At 45.3% G+C, this 15,052-nt stretch overlaps 1 pseudogene across 1 annotated transcript in view; it reads left to right on the forward strand.

The window, feature by feature from the left end:
• Window positions 1–1,529: 1,529 nt before the first annotated feature.
• LOC144784065 (uncharacterized) overlaps window positions 1,530–15,052 on the forward strand; it is a 187,173-nt pseudogene continuing 173,650 nt past the window's right edge. Inside the window, exon 1 of the transcript XR_013601615.1 lies at window positions 1,530–1,655. The product of XR_013601615.1 is annotated as an uncharacterized LOC144784065 (transcript). The remainder of the gene's footprint in view (window positions 1,656–15,052) is intronic.

The following is a 15,052-nucleotide window of genomic DNA, read 5'->3' on the forward strand; positions in this document are numbered from 1 at the left end:
CTAGCATCAGTGTCTCACTAGCTCTCCGTCCTACAACAAAGCTACCAATGATTAGACAACCCAGAACATGCAACTTAGGGTGCTCTCAGGAATTGTGGGAATCAAGAACACTCTTTCATTTTTATTCTCATACCAGTCCACAACGTGAGTAATCAGAGACACGGAAAAGTTTAAAATGTTAATTTTTAATGAAGTGCTCTAAGATGCAGTATTTTGGGAAACATAAGAAGGCATATGATTAGAAATGAAATAAAACAATCAGCATTGTTACAATTTCATAAAACACAAAGGGAGAAATCATGTTACAATGATAGTGGAAACCGGTCTTATAGCTCCTTGTGTACCACCCTTCCCTGCTAGGAACTAGGGGCTAGATGTTGGTCACCTAATACCGGTCGGTAACGGCCGATTTCGGCCATTACCGACCGGTATTTGGATTTTCAGATGTAGGGGGCTAAAAAATTACCGATTCGATAAATTTACAGAATCGGTATTTACCGATTCTGTAAATTTACCGAATCAGTAATTTGACATGTAGGTGGCACTGAAAACAGTGCCACAGGGCCTTAGGAATTCGTTATTTACCATCAAATACTATTGATGGTAAATAACGAATTCCTGTGTACATGCACATCTGTGCATGTACACCTGTGCCATATGGCACACATACATGCCCTAAGGGCATGTATGTGTGTCACATGGCACACAAGCCTGAATCAGGGGTGCAACAGGGTGTCAAAGTGATACCCTGTCCCACTTGTCAATTTGGTAATTTTACCGAATCGGTATTTACCGATTCGGTAATTGCCATTGGTTCCTATGGGACTCAAGGCCCATGGGAATCAATGGCAATTACCGAATCGGTAAATACCGATTCAGTAATTACCAAATTCTACAGATTCATGAAATTAATCGGTAAAAATACCTACATAGCATTCACCGATTTGTAAATACCGAATCTGTAAAATTCGGTATTTACGAATCGGTAAATGCCATTTACCTACATCTGGCCCTATGTTTTATAATAGAATGGGGAACCCCATACCTCCAAGATCAGCAGAGGTGAATCACATCTCAGGATCAGCAAAGCTCTCTGTGTCTGGAAAAGGTTTCTCTTCATGTGCCCAATTCATGCATACAGTGCAATATTAAAGGCACTAGAATTTCAGTTGGTTGCAGCTGTGTGCATGTTGTGTCTAGAGCGGGGGCCTATCAACCGGAATAACAGCATACAGTGATATGGCGACCTTGAAGACTGCTGCACGCAATGTACAGACTAAGGTCGCGATGTAAGCCTAGGGATGTGAAAAAAAGACCGTTCTCATGCGAGGAAACCAAGCAGTTTAACTTTCAACAGTTACATGTAGTGTTGTGTGCAAAAGATGCAAAGTGGCAAAATGGCGTTTAAACTTCTAATAAGCTTATGCTAACATAACAATGTGTGCAGGCAGGGCCCTGTCTTCACTACAGTCCATAAGGCCTATTGGACGCCAAGGAAGCCGTCGAAGCTGGGAACCTGGGCGGCAAGGATGTGCCCCAAGTGTGGTGAAGAAAAAGCTGATGATGCCCATATGTTTCGGCAGTGCCCCTTGATCCAGAAATTCTGGCAAAAAGTGGGTACGGTCCTCTCAGAAATTATGGATCAAGAGATCAAGGTAAGCCTGCCTTTGATAATTTTCAATGTGGTTAGTGGGTGGGGGAGACAAATCGAAATTTCTGAAGACACAAATGTTACTCATCTTCATGCTAAGTTTGCTCGCACAAACAGAGATATGTCTAAAGTGGATTCTCTCCTGCCCCCCTTTGGTGTGGGAATGTCTAAGTACAGCACAAAGAATATGCAAACTTTCTCGGAGTAGTCCTTCATCGAAAAGAACAAAGTTCTGGGAGATCTGGGAAGATTGGCATAAACACCGCCCCTCTGGCAGGATGTTTTGATCACCAATTTGTTTTTGTTTGTAAAATCTATTTGTCCAATGATTAACATCAAAGCAATATTGGTCGAAGGGGAGCCGGGTTGCCGTCCATGGCCAAAGTCCCCCCTCCATCGATTCTATTTACGTTTGTGGCCCAGATTCTTGACTCGGTCGGTTGTACATGACCCGTGGTTGTTACAAACTCCCCCTTTAGGGCAGATCGCCCCCCTCCCCTTCAACAGTTCTAGTACTTCCTGGCCCCATACTATAAATGAGGACTTAAAAAAATGTACAAAACAAAAAAGAAGTTGGCATACACAGTTTTTACACTTTCACACAGCACGCTGCATTGGTTTCATGCTGCAAAATAAAACAAATGCAGGTCGCTAAGTGAAAGATGTGTGTATATCAATCGACTTCTGTTTGGCGAAGCGTGTTCACAAAAATGACCAGCTATTTGTGCGAATTTCTTTGAACCGCCAGCTAAGTAGGTGTTATTAAAAGCGGATTCCTCAGAATGAAAAATTGAATTTTTTTCAGTCAGAGAAATCCGCTTTTAATATAACACCCACTTAACTGGTGTTTTGATGAATATCACACAATAAAAAGAGCACCACAGTACCAAACACCTTGGCTGGACAGTTAATACTCCTAGGCTAATTTAACTGTGTAAAGTAACAATTTGAACACACTCACAGTCCAGGCCCCCTCAGCAGTCAGCACCAAACACGATGAGCTTGTCTCTTCTTCAGACACCGCACCAGTTGTGTGCGTGCATGCCGTAAGCAAGTTATGACCTCACCTCCCAGGCTCGGTCCAGCCCGGTGACTCCAGATGCGCGAGTATTGCCTGGGTCCGGGGCTTCCAACGCTCATTTGGAGCCTTGGGGGCTGCATCAGCAATACCCTGGGCTCCTACATTGCAGAGCCTGGTGAGGGTTCAAGTGATCATTGTAGGAAGGTGGATATCTGATTATATGGTTACCCCAACGTTTTGCCTAGTGTTTAGCTGGTTTTTTACTTAGTTGGCCTGGGATCCTGCTATTCAGGGCCCCAGGCTGTCTGCTCTCCCTGTAAAATGGACTCCATGTACTTTAGGTACATACCTAATTGGGATTTGGGTCACCTTAGTGAGCCCCTGTATAGTGTTCCATAAGTACCCAGGGCATAGGTGCATCCAAAGCCTACCTAGGGCTGCAGCATGTATTATGCCACCCCTGGCTGGCCATCCAAACTGAAACCACAAGCTGATTACTCAGCTTTGGTAAGGTGGTGTAATCACCCCTTATTTAGATATAGTACATCTATATCTACCTTATATATAAACACATAGTAGCCTATGAGTCACTCCTATGGCAGGCCTTAACAATCCTGGAGGCAGAGTGCTTGGTTTTATGTAAGAGGGTGCCCTAGCATGAGCTGAGCCCCTCTGCAGCTTTCAGAACCATGTCCTTATAGCTGGTCTATGATATAGCCATACCATATACTCTTAAGTGCATTATAATACTCGCGGTTAATGCTAACTTTGGTTTGGCTTTATCAAAACATGTCGTGTAAGGTGTCAAACACTTTGGAATACTACCCCCCACCAATTCTGGCGGCGGGGGTAGCATTCCACCCTCCTAGAGGGAGAAGACATGTTGGTTACTGCTTTACCCGGTTAAAGTTAAACAGAGCCTCAGCATCACAAAATGGATGCTGCTGCCACAGACATGAGTCTGACCTCCTGTTGCTGGACGAAACTCCGGCAGGGGAGGCCTGGACAATAGGTTTCCTGCCTTGGGAGGTGCTAGCTCCTCTCCAGACAGCCTTTTAGTGTGTTGGGGCAGGGAGGGCTGAAAAATTAGACACTGCCTGGGGCACACAAGGTGCTCCATGCATAGTGTGGTTCTGAAACTTCTGGACTCGTGTAATTATTGCCCCAGGCCGAACTCGTTAGGTCAGTTCCCCTCCCAGTGGCCGAGCAAGATAGCATCAAGGCTCAACAAGCCATAAAACCATTTCAGCGCGCACACCTGCCGTATCTTGCTCACATCTGTCTCTACTCTTTTGCTTCACTTACTTTATGGTGGGGAGGTGCCTGTTTTATTGGGGTTCCACCGATATCTGATGAAATGTTGGGCCTTGCCGGGTGAAAATATGTACATGTCATCATGACTCTGCTTTTCCTTTGTAACACAGAAATGTAAATGATATACTGCAAATTCGAAGAATGTTTGCCTGAAGCTGAATATTCTGTATAAAGAGAGAAGCCTGACTTAGTAAATTCGAGCAGTCTCCTGAGAATATACTTCCCCGTGTGTTGTACTTCTAGGACACTTGTTACCTTGGTTGCAGCCAATAAAATCGATCCTTGACTTCACCTAGAAGACTCTGAGTTTCTGTGGTCTAAATCAGGAAGAACTCGAGGTCTCTGGGTGTACCCTGACACCGCTGGGTTACCGGTTCTGTGCCGGTTCTTAAAAACCCAGTACCTCAGCTGGCGCCCAACGTTTGGGGCGATTCCAGTGGTACCAGCCCAGCCAGAGGTTCGTGAGGAGCTTCGTGTGAAAATTCCGGAGGCCGGCCAACCACCTCATCGACCCCTGCATGTCGACGTGGTCCGAAGGTCTTTGCTGCGAGGTTCCCCGTTTCCCAACGGCTACAGAGGACTGCTGCCCTGGCTATCGCCCTGATTTGGACCCTTGAAGTTTGGTAGAGCGAAACACTAAGACGAGTCTTCTGGTGACGTCGTCGATATCTCAGTTAAGTATAAGTGGAGCGTCTCCCAGTCCTTAGTTGGTCTTAGTCTTGGGTATCCTTTGGGATAATTTGTTGGTACTTGCAAGCACCAAAACCGAAGGATTCGTGTATTCACGAGAAATATCGTAATCGATAATCCTTTGAAGTTTGGAACTAGACTAGAGAGCGAAGATGCCTAGTCTTAGACTTGGAAATTTGTTTTGTCTTGGTTATAATAATAGGGACTCCCGATTGGAGGACTCATGTCCGGATCCTCCGGTTGGAACTCCGACTTACGAGCTATATGTGAAACATGGGGTAGGCCCCATCACATACAACGAAGTGTGGATCAAATACACCAGGAAAGATGGTGTTTTAAAATGGCCCCAATATGGTAGTTTTGATACCGAAGTCTTAGACAACCTTGAAGTTAAACTCTTTAAAAAGAAAGCCCGGCCGGCGATGTTTGACTCTTTCCGCTTATGGCGTAAAGAAGCCAAACAAAAGGAAATCAAATTAGCTAAGAAAAATAAGAGAGAAGGGGGACTCTCAGTAATGCAAGCTGCTATACAGTTTAAAGACAATTAAGAAGAGCAGATGAGTGAGCAGTTGCACAGGCAACGTAAAATGGCAATGGACAAATGCTATCCAGTTTTGCCGTCTCTTCAGCAAGAGGCAGCAAAAGAGCGTGAAAAAGACCCATTAATGTCGCATTCACTAAGTTCACCACCCCCCTATGCACAAAATGCCACGGCACCCCCGCAACCTTTAGTTGTGCAACCTACGCCTCCTGTTCCTCCGCAGCACCCACCAGCTGTTCTCCAGCTGACTCCTGTCTCTATGGTGCAGCCTGCTCCAGGCCCACCAACCACATCTGCTCCACCTGCGCTTTCTACGATTTTGCCTACTGTACTTTTTACTTCTCCTAATGCTCCCTCTACGATTTTGCCTAGTGCTCCTTCTATTTCCTCTGATGCCTCCTCTGCTATTATCTCTGCCCCTGCCTTATCTCACCCCGTATTTGCACCCGTTCTACCTTCAGTTTCACCTTCCATTCGGCAGAAAATGGCCAGCACTGTTACTAACCTTCTTTCACCTCTTTTCGGGTCGCCTACTACGACCCCTAACATGGGACGAAGACAGTTGCGAAGTCGACTGCCTGATTATCAAGAGAGAGACTCACTGAATAGTTTAGCACGGAAATGGGTTATGGACACTGTAAAATATGATGTAGAGTCTGTCATGGAAGTCTTCCATCAATGGGAAGCACCGACGCAGAGATATGTTTTCGAACAGATGTGTGTTTTTCTTTGTGAGGATTTGGAAGACAATGATCTGGAATGCAACCCGCAAGAGTTGTGTCGTGTACGGTTTAAATTTGGAGAAGGCATGATTGTAGGTCCTGATGTAGAGAAAGCGGTTGAAATATTGTTATCATATCGGAGTAAGGGGAGCAGTTCTGGGTCACAATATGAGCCTGGTGCATCTAGTAGGAAAAAGGCGTGACAATACCCTATGAGAGAAGTTCCCCCACAATGGAGAGAGGGTGACACAACTGCTAACCCACCTATTCTGCCACACTTTCAGCGTGTATGGGTACATGTCCCATGGAAGCGAGCTGAAGTTTTAGCACTGAAACAGACATTACCTGATCCGCGTAAAAATCCTGCAGGGTATTACAAAGAGTTGTCGCAAACTGCTGGGTCATGTATAATGAATTTAGCCGATATCGATATGCTATTTGGGAATGTTGTTCCACAGCCTTTATGGGGTCAAATCCGTCATATAGATCATGATCAGGAGTTAGGTGACTCGTGGGCTAATATTGCCGCTGCAGACGCCCGACAAGTTGGTGGTGCTAAGCCTGAGCCTTTGATAGCAGAACTCCCTGGTAAAATAGTTGATTACATGAAAACGATAATGCCTGCAATACGTGTAAATTGGGATAAGTTGTCTGCATGCAAGCAGAAGAAAGAAGAAACTGTCTCAGATTTCTTCACCAGGTTCGAAGAAACATTTGTCGACCACAACGGTCAAGATATGATCACAGAAGGTGGTCAGAGATTGTTTGTCGATAAATTTGTGCACAATCTGCTTCCAGAATTGTGTAAAAAGTTAAAGGATTCAGAAAGTTCTTGGGCAGTCTCATCTTCAGCCCAGATATTGGCTACTGCACAATATTACGAAAATAGAGACAAGGACGAGAAAGATAGAGCAGAAAAGAAAACTAAGGAGTTGAAAACAAAGGTTTTGCTACAGCAAGCATATCCGCCACGTGGTGGTGGTAATCAGAATAATGGTAGCCAGAATCACTACCAGAATAATTTCCAGCAGCCTCAACAGTATCAGAGGAACTTGCAAAGAGTCGAGTACACTCAGCCACGTGTCCCTGTAGGCCCCAACCAGTGTTCATATTGCAAAGAAGAGGGTCATTTCAAGTATAGTTGTCCTATTTTGTTACAGCGTGCAAATGGTGCTTCTGGTGTAAGAGGTCGTGGTGTTCAGCAAGCGCCTAGAGGTAGAGGACGCGGAAACGTCCCCCAAAACGCACGTCCCCTTCCACCACAAAATTCTATGAATAGGTTCGATCAGCAGAACAACGCATCTGATAGGACAGCTCAATACTATGTTGATGATTACTATACAGAAGATGAGTATTTGGAGGGTAATCATTGCTAGGACAGCCATAGACAAAGAGAGGGAGTTGTTTCAGTTCCAGTAGATCAGAGTGGACCTTACGTTGAGGTGAATACATCAGGTGTGTCAGAACCTTTTCTGTTGGATACTGGTGCTACAAAGAGTTCTATTATGCACTCCAAACTCCCTGGCGCACCTTTGTCTGGTGAAAGGAACGTTTCTGTAGGTTTTTCTGGCGCCCCAGTTAGAAATCCGATTTCTGACCCTTTGTCCCTTTCTGTTGGTCCTTGTGAATTAGAAGCACCCCTTATTCTGACAACAGGTTGTGGCGAAAACTTGCTGGGATTGGATTTGTTAAAAAGATTGTATGCGACTTTGTACTGTTCTCCTTCAGGAGTACAACTTACTTTAGGTAAGAAAGTGGTTTCTCCCATGTATTTGTCGAGGGATAAACTTCCAGCAGAATTGTCGTTTCTTCCAGATAATCTTTGGGCTGCTGGTCCTAATGATGTGGGCCTTTTAGAAATACCACCATATGTTGTAACATTGAAAGCCAATGTTCAAATGCCACGAATTCCACAATATAGGATATCTAGTGAGGGTGAAAAAGCTTTGCTAGCGATCGTTTACGAATTGATTAAAAAGGATGTGATTGAAGAAACACGAGGCAATGTTTGCAATAGTCCTGTTCTGCCTGTTTTAAAACGAACTGACCCTTCTAAGCCACCTGTGTACAGATTCGTGATTGACCTTAGAGAGGTGAATAAAATAGTTGTGCCACAATTCCCAGTTGTCCCCGACATTACCACATTATTGACTATGATTCCAGCCTCTGCCTCTTGGTTTTCGGTGATTGACCTGAAGAATGCTTTCTTCAGCATCCCGATTGCTGAGGAGAGCAGGGATATTTTTTCCTTCAGTTTAGGAGGTCGCAGCTTCCGCTTTAAACGCGCTCCTCAGGGCTACTGTGAAAGTCCATCAATATACAGTCAAGCTCTAAAAACACAGCTTGATACGATTGTTTTACCTAAAGGTGCTACTCTTGTACAGTATGTGGATGATTTGCTCATTGCTGCAGATACTGAGGAAATTTGTAAAAAGGCCACGCTGTCATTATTGCGTCATCTGTGTGATTTACATCTCAAGGTGTCACTTTCCAAACTGCAATATTGCCGACAAGAAGTGACCTACCTAGGTCACCTCTTATCGAAGGAGGGAAGGAAACTGACCCCAGAAAGAATTCAGGCAATAGCGAAATTGAGTGTGCCAAGAACACAGAGAGAAGTGCGTGCTTTCCTGGGCATTACATCGTACTGTAGACAGTGGATTCCAAATTTTTCGTTATTGGCCAAACCCTTGGTGGCATTAACGTGTAAAAATACACCCAATCCCATTCCTTGGTCTGAAGAGTGTCACAAAAGTTTTCTCGAATTGCGCACAGCATTATGTTCAGCTCCTGTGTTAGGTACTCCCAACTACAGTAAGCCTTTCACATTGTATGTCCACGAGAAAGAGGGCTGTGCATTGTCTGTGTTGACTCAGTTGTTTGGAGGTAGGCAGCGTCCATGTGCCTATTTTTTCGTCGACTTTGGATCTGGTAGCTAAAGCATTGCCAAGTTGTTTAAGAGCCACAGCAGCAGCAGCTGTTTCTATTCGACAGTCTGCTGGACTAGTAATGAATAATACACTGGTCGTGATGGTCCCACATGCAGTAGACACGTTGTTAAATAGAACTAAGACACAGCACTTAACTAGTGCTCGGTTGTCAAGTTACGAATTGACGCTGTTAGCAAGTCATGTGCACATAAAAAGGTGCAGTACCTTAAACCTAGCTACGTTGTTGCCAATTGTAGAGGAATCAGATGCTTCAGAACAGCACGATTGTTGTCTCAGAACAGAGGAAGAGACGAAAGGGAGAGTAGATCTATCCGACACTCCTCTTGCTGAATGTGATGGTACATTATGGGTGGATGGTTCATGCTTCAAGCTCCCGAATGGTAACGCGACTGCGGCGTATGCTGTCACGACTTTGCACACAATTGTTGAAACTGCACGAGTGCCACATGGTTCAGCTCAAGCAGCAGAATTAATTGCACTCACGAGAGCATGTGTGTTGTCTAAAGGAATGAAAGTGACTATCTACACTGATAGCCAGTATGCATTTGGAGTGACTCACAGTTTTGGACGATTGTGGAGAGAACGTGGGTTCCTGACTTCGCATGGAGCTAAGATTCAGCATGGTCAGTTGGTGAATGAGCTTCTTGAATCACTAACCTTGCCTCTGCAAATGGCGATTGTGAAATGTAGTGCTCACAAGAAGGTGACTGATGATGTTGGTCGTGGAAATGCATTTGCTGATGAGATCGCGAAAGAAACGGCAAAGAATATGATGAGCCGAATGTATGTTGCAGGCCCTGCAAGATGGACTGGTGATGTTGGAATGTGTGAAGACACGATAGAGAGTGTGAAGTCCATCCAAGCTGAGGCCACAGAGAAAGAGTTGAGCACGTGGAGAGAAAGTACGGGTAGAATGGATGCAAATGGTTGTTGGATTGAATTGACAGAGCATCAGAGATGGTTGTTACCCGATGCATATGTGCTTGCAGTGGTTACGATGGCTCATGGAATGGCTCATATCAGCGTGAAAGGCATTTGCGAGTTGTTGGCCCAAGTATGGCAAAATTCAGGAATTCCCAAGTGTGCAGAGAATGTCGTCAAGAATTGCATGGTATGTTTAAAACACAATCCTGGTAGGGGAACCCCAACTCCAGCTGGTCATTTTGCACTTCCTACGTATCCGTTCGAGGTTTTGCAGCTAGATTTCATCCACATGGAGAGGTGCAACAACTTAAAATACGTACTCGTTGTTGTTTGTGCTTTCTCAAGATGGGTAGAAGCCTATCCCCTAAAAGACAATACTGCCTTGTCCACAGCAAAAGCCCTGATGAAAGAGTACTTCCCCAGGATTGGAATGCCTAGAATGGTCTGGTCTGATAATGGAAGTGAATTTGTGGGTCGTGTGATGAAGAGAGTGTGTGAAGGGCTAGGTATACGGCAGAAGTTCCACGCTGCAAATCACCACCAATCAGCTGGATTAGTAGAATGCTACAACGGCACTTTAAAACTTAAACTGGCCAAAATCCAAGCGAGCACAGGTCTTAAATGGCCTGACGCCCTACCCTTGGCACTCTTGTCCACCAGAATGACTGTGCATTCACGAGTGAAACTTAGCCCGTATGAGATCGTTTTTGGCCGGCCAGCCAACATATGGAGAGTGCCTAGACCCACAAAATTTAGTGAACTGGAACACCCTGTTTTGCTCGATTATCTGTATGAATTGACGGCTAAATTGCGTATTTTGCATCAACAGGTCCACGACACCCTGCCTCCGGTCTCTGAGACTCCGGGTCACGCCATTGACCCTGGTTCCTGGATTCTTGTTAGAAACTTTCAAAGAACGAAGAACGACCAGCCCAGGTGGACCGGGCCTCACCTCGTCCTTCTTTCTACAAGATCAGCCGTTCGGGTGGAGGGGAAGGCCAACTGGGTCCACGGAATCCATTGTAAGGAAATCCCTTTTCCTCTGCCTTATCACCAGTGGGTCCAGAAGGGTGTCGCTGACCCAGAACCTGATGCCGTGCCACATGTCATACCCTTCAGTGATGCAGGTAATCAAAAGAAGAGTGACCATAAAGATAAAGTATATAAAGGAGGTGGGTGTCGCACGTGAAGTCTGAGGCCAGTTGTAAGTGGTCCGATGGTAAGACCAAATTTCAAGAAAAAATACACTGTTTTTTCAGGAAACCCTCACTCACCCTAGTGGTGACATGCTTCATCATCGGGTCCACCGGGAGAGATCGAATACCTCCCCGGTGTGCTGCGACGCCAGGAGACTGCGGAGCAGGTTTTTGTGTGAAGATGAAGTGTGAAAAAATATACTGAGGTTAAAAATGTCAGAGGTTGTACCAAACAAAACTTTATTCATTGGTCAACCTGACATATTAAAAAATGAGATATGTGAAGGGAAACTAGCCAATTACTTTATACTGGTGTTTACCCTGTAAAGAAGGTCAACATGTTTCTGCCCGTTTTTATGTTTTACTTTACTGGGCTTTCATCAGGACCGGTAAGCGAGTGTGCCAATGACAGGAGGGTCGCGCTAAGGCCCGCCCTGCCAATGGTCGTGAAAGTTAAAAATAGCACTATGTGTAAATTGGTGCAAAAAGAAAAAGAAACAAACTCATAAGTAGTGGGGTTTTACCTCTTTTGCGAGGAACCTAGGAGTTTGTAAAGAAATAGATCCACGCCCCATAGAACACAGGAGGGGGGTGGGAGCGACAATGGCACACCGCCCGCAACGCTCAGCACCCGCTCGGCACCTAGCTTCACCCTCGCTGGATCTCGTGGATCCCCTTCAGTGATACACGGGTAAAAAGAACTGACTCTGAACTAGAAAATGAGAACATTTCGCACAAGGCTGTGCCACCATCCAAGCGATTGAACACTACCGAGCCTGACCTCTTGTTCCAGGATCAAACAGTACCTGGAAGACAACGATATAATTTGAGACCGAGAAAAACGAACTAATAAAAGCGATTTCCTTTGCAATTTTGAGACCAAGATCCATGGACTAATAAACAGATATTTTTTTCCTCCCAAGTACTATTTTTGAAAGTGCAGCTCTCCCATCTAAGAAACTTGCTCATTTTTGTTTTTCGAACCGCCATCCGGGTTCCGCTGCTAGGGCCGCGGTTGATTAAAGTCTTTGGGGTGCAGCTGACGACGTTAGGTCGGTAGTTCTGGTTGGTCCAAGGGAGTTGCCCTAGACTGACAGAAGCATCCCTTAGTAGAGGCAACCTCCCACCGCGGGCAGCACTTTAGAGAGGATGGAGTTTTCCGATGTGGAGAGACCTGCCAAACGAACAAACTTTAAGCGCAAATTATGTAACGTGATGACAAAGAAAAGTTTTATAATATTGTGTATTTTTATGCTATTCAGTGTAATGATATTTTTGATAAGTTATGTTTTATTCTCTTTTCGTGTAACATTTGCACCCACTGCATCACCCATACCTCCTCCTACTGTTTCCTCTCATTCTTTCCACCCCCTTCCTGACCATGAATCCAATAGGAGATTGGAGTTTATTAATAACTCCTTTGTTCAGCTCTTGCACCAACACCAACTCGTAATGAACACAACTAACTGTTGGGTGTGTGGTCTTATGCCTCACACAACGGATAAAGGTATCCCTTATCTGGTCCTGCCATTTAGTCACAATGGTTCTGTATGGGCATATAGGACAATGTTCATATATGCCCACGAAATCTACCCCCTACGTTCTGTAACAGACAATCCTAGGAAAAGTGCTCTAGTCAAGGGCATAGTAGACATGATTAAGGAAGGTATTTCTTATGAGACTATCCCGAGAGATGAGACACTAGTATACATAGGATGGAACATGACTGGATATGGAGCTACTCTGAGTGAGAAACAGCAAGCTAAGAGATCTTCCCCGATTTGGATTGTACCCCATCAGGGTCATCTGTGTCTGCAAGGTAATGGCACAAATCCCAGGGCTCAGTTAGGGAAGAGTGTCTGTACTGAAACGTATGTGTTTGGATCTCAGACTTCCCCTGCGTTTTTAGCCGCTAAGGGTACCTATTTCATCTGCCATGATAGAGCCTATACATGGTTGCCCCCTGACTTTTCGGGCTCCTGTTTTGTTTCCTTCCTGTTGCCTCCCACCTACACAGCAGCGGCAGACTACCACAGGACAAGGATAGTTAGAGATGTCTTGAGTGAAGAGGACACTGCAGGTCAAGAATTTGGGGACTTTGCAAAGGGTTTTCTGCCGTTCTGGGGATCCATGGCTAACAGCAGAAACATAAGGCAATTAACAAGGGTAGTTGAGTCCACCGTGATTGAAACTGCTGGTGCCCTTAGTAACTTGACTGCTGAGCTCCAGTCGGATCGACTTATGACCCTTCAGAACAGGGTCGCGTTAGATGTCATACTTGCAGACCGAGGTGGGGTATGCAGATTGATCCAATCGAGTTGCTGCGTTTTCATCCCAGATAACGCTCCAACAGTGTACCAGGCCATCTCCAAACTACATAAGATTTCCGAATCTATTCATGTGGATAAAGGAGATTGGTCGGTAATGGGATGGTTCTGGGAACTGATATCCGCCTGGGGATGGAAAATCCTGATGGTCATTGGAATGGTCTTAGCCATTCTTTTCCTGTTCTGTCTATGCGTGCAGTGTGCTCCTGAAATATGTGGCCTCTGTGTCACATCATGTGTAAGGAAACCTGTATCAAGAGACGAACTAAGTACTAGAATGATGTTACAGCAACATCTCAATGACTTTAGGAATATAGATCTGGACTCAGATTAGCATGAGGACAGATTAATTGCCTATGTAAGGGCAAAAGGAGGGTTTGTGGTTCTGAAACTTCTGGACTTGTGTAATTATTCTGGACTCGAGAATTAAACTTCGTCGAAACATGACGAGTTTGGTATCAAAAGACCGAGAATGACGAGCACACCATGTACAAATATTTTCAGCACATTCGAGTGACGATTTCACCTCGAAATCGTCATTTGCGTTCTGAACCCTTGGCTCCCATTTATGTGTTGCCCTTTACATAGGCCTTAATCCAGCTGAATTCAATTCCACAAGGACACATACTCCTTAATCGACTTTCCTATGACCTGTGCAAGTTGGAACCATTGCCCCAGGCCGAACTCGTTAGGTCAGTTCCCCTCCCAGTGGCCGAGCAAGATAGCATCAAGGCTCAACAAGCCATAAAACCATTTCAGCGCGCACACCTGCCGTATCTTGCTCACATCTGTCTCTACTCTTTTGCTTCACTTACTTTATGGTGGGGAGGTGCCTGTATTATTGGGGGTCCACCGATATCTGATGAAATGTTGGGCCTTGCCGGGTGATTTGTTGTGGGCAGCACAACGTAAAATATGTACATGTCATCATGACTCTGCTTTTCCTTTGTAACACAGAAATGTAAATGATATACTGCAAATTCGAAGAATGTTTGCCTGAAGCTGAATATTCTGTATAAAGAGAGAAGCCTGACTTTGTAAATTCGAGCAGTCTCCTGAGAATATACTTCCCCGTGTGTTGTACTTCTAGGACACTTGTTACCTTGGTTGCAGACAATAAAATCGATCCTTGACTTCACCTAGAAGACTCTGAGTTTCTGTGGTCTAAATCATGAAGAACTCGAGGTCTCTGGGTTACCGGTTCTGTGCCGGTTCTTAAAAACCCAGTACCTCAATAGCCCAGTTCAAACCAGTTGCTGGGGCACTCCAGCCCCGCTCTGGCGCGAAACTGGACAAAGAGAAAGGGGTGTAACCACCCCCTTCTCAGGGTCCACCCTTAGGATGGACCTAGTAGGTAATCCAGCCCCTTAGATTAGTATAAAGATAGGTGCTGTGTCTAGAGACATTAGATTATCCTGGACTGAAAATCTGAAATGAACTTTCTACATCAACTAGAAGATGGAAGACATCTCCCTTGTGGTCAAGGAGTGACCACCCTGTTCAAACAGGCACCACCAGTAACTTGCCGGTTTGCTTTGTCGACACTCCCGACGGATCCCGAAGACTCAGCTACTCAGGACTCCGACCCACATCCACAGCAAAGCTGAGACCCATGGCGGACACGAGAGACGTGGGACCAGACTCCCTGGACACCCTGCAAATTTCTAACTGCGCGACTCCTGAGGTAACTCGAAGTTGTGCATTGGTGTACGAGA

This window comes from Lissotriton helveticus, chromosome 10 (genome assembly GCF_964261635.1).
Source record: "Lissotriton helveticus chromosome 10, aLisHel1.1, whole genome shotgun sequence".
NCBI lineage: Eukaryota > Metazoa > Chordata > Amphibia > Caudata > Salamandridae > Lissotriton > Lissotriton helveticus.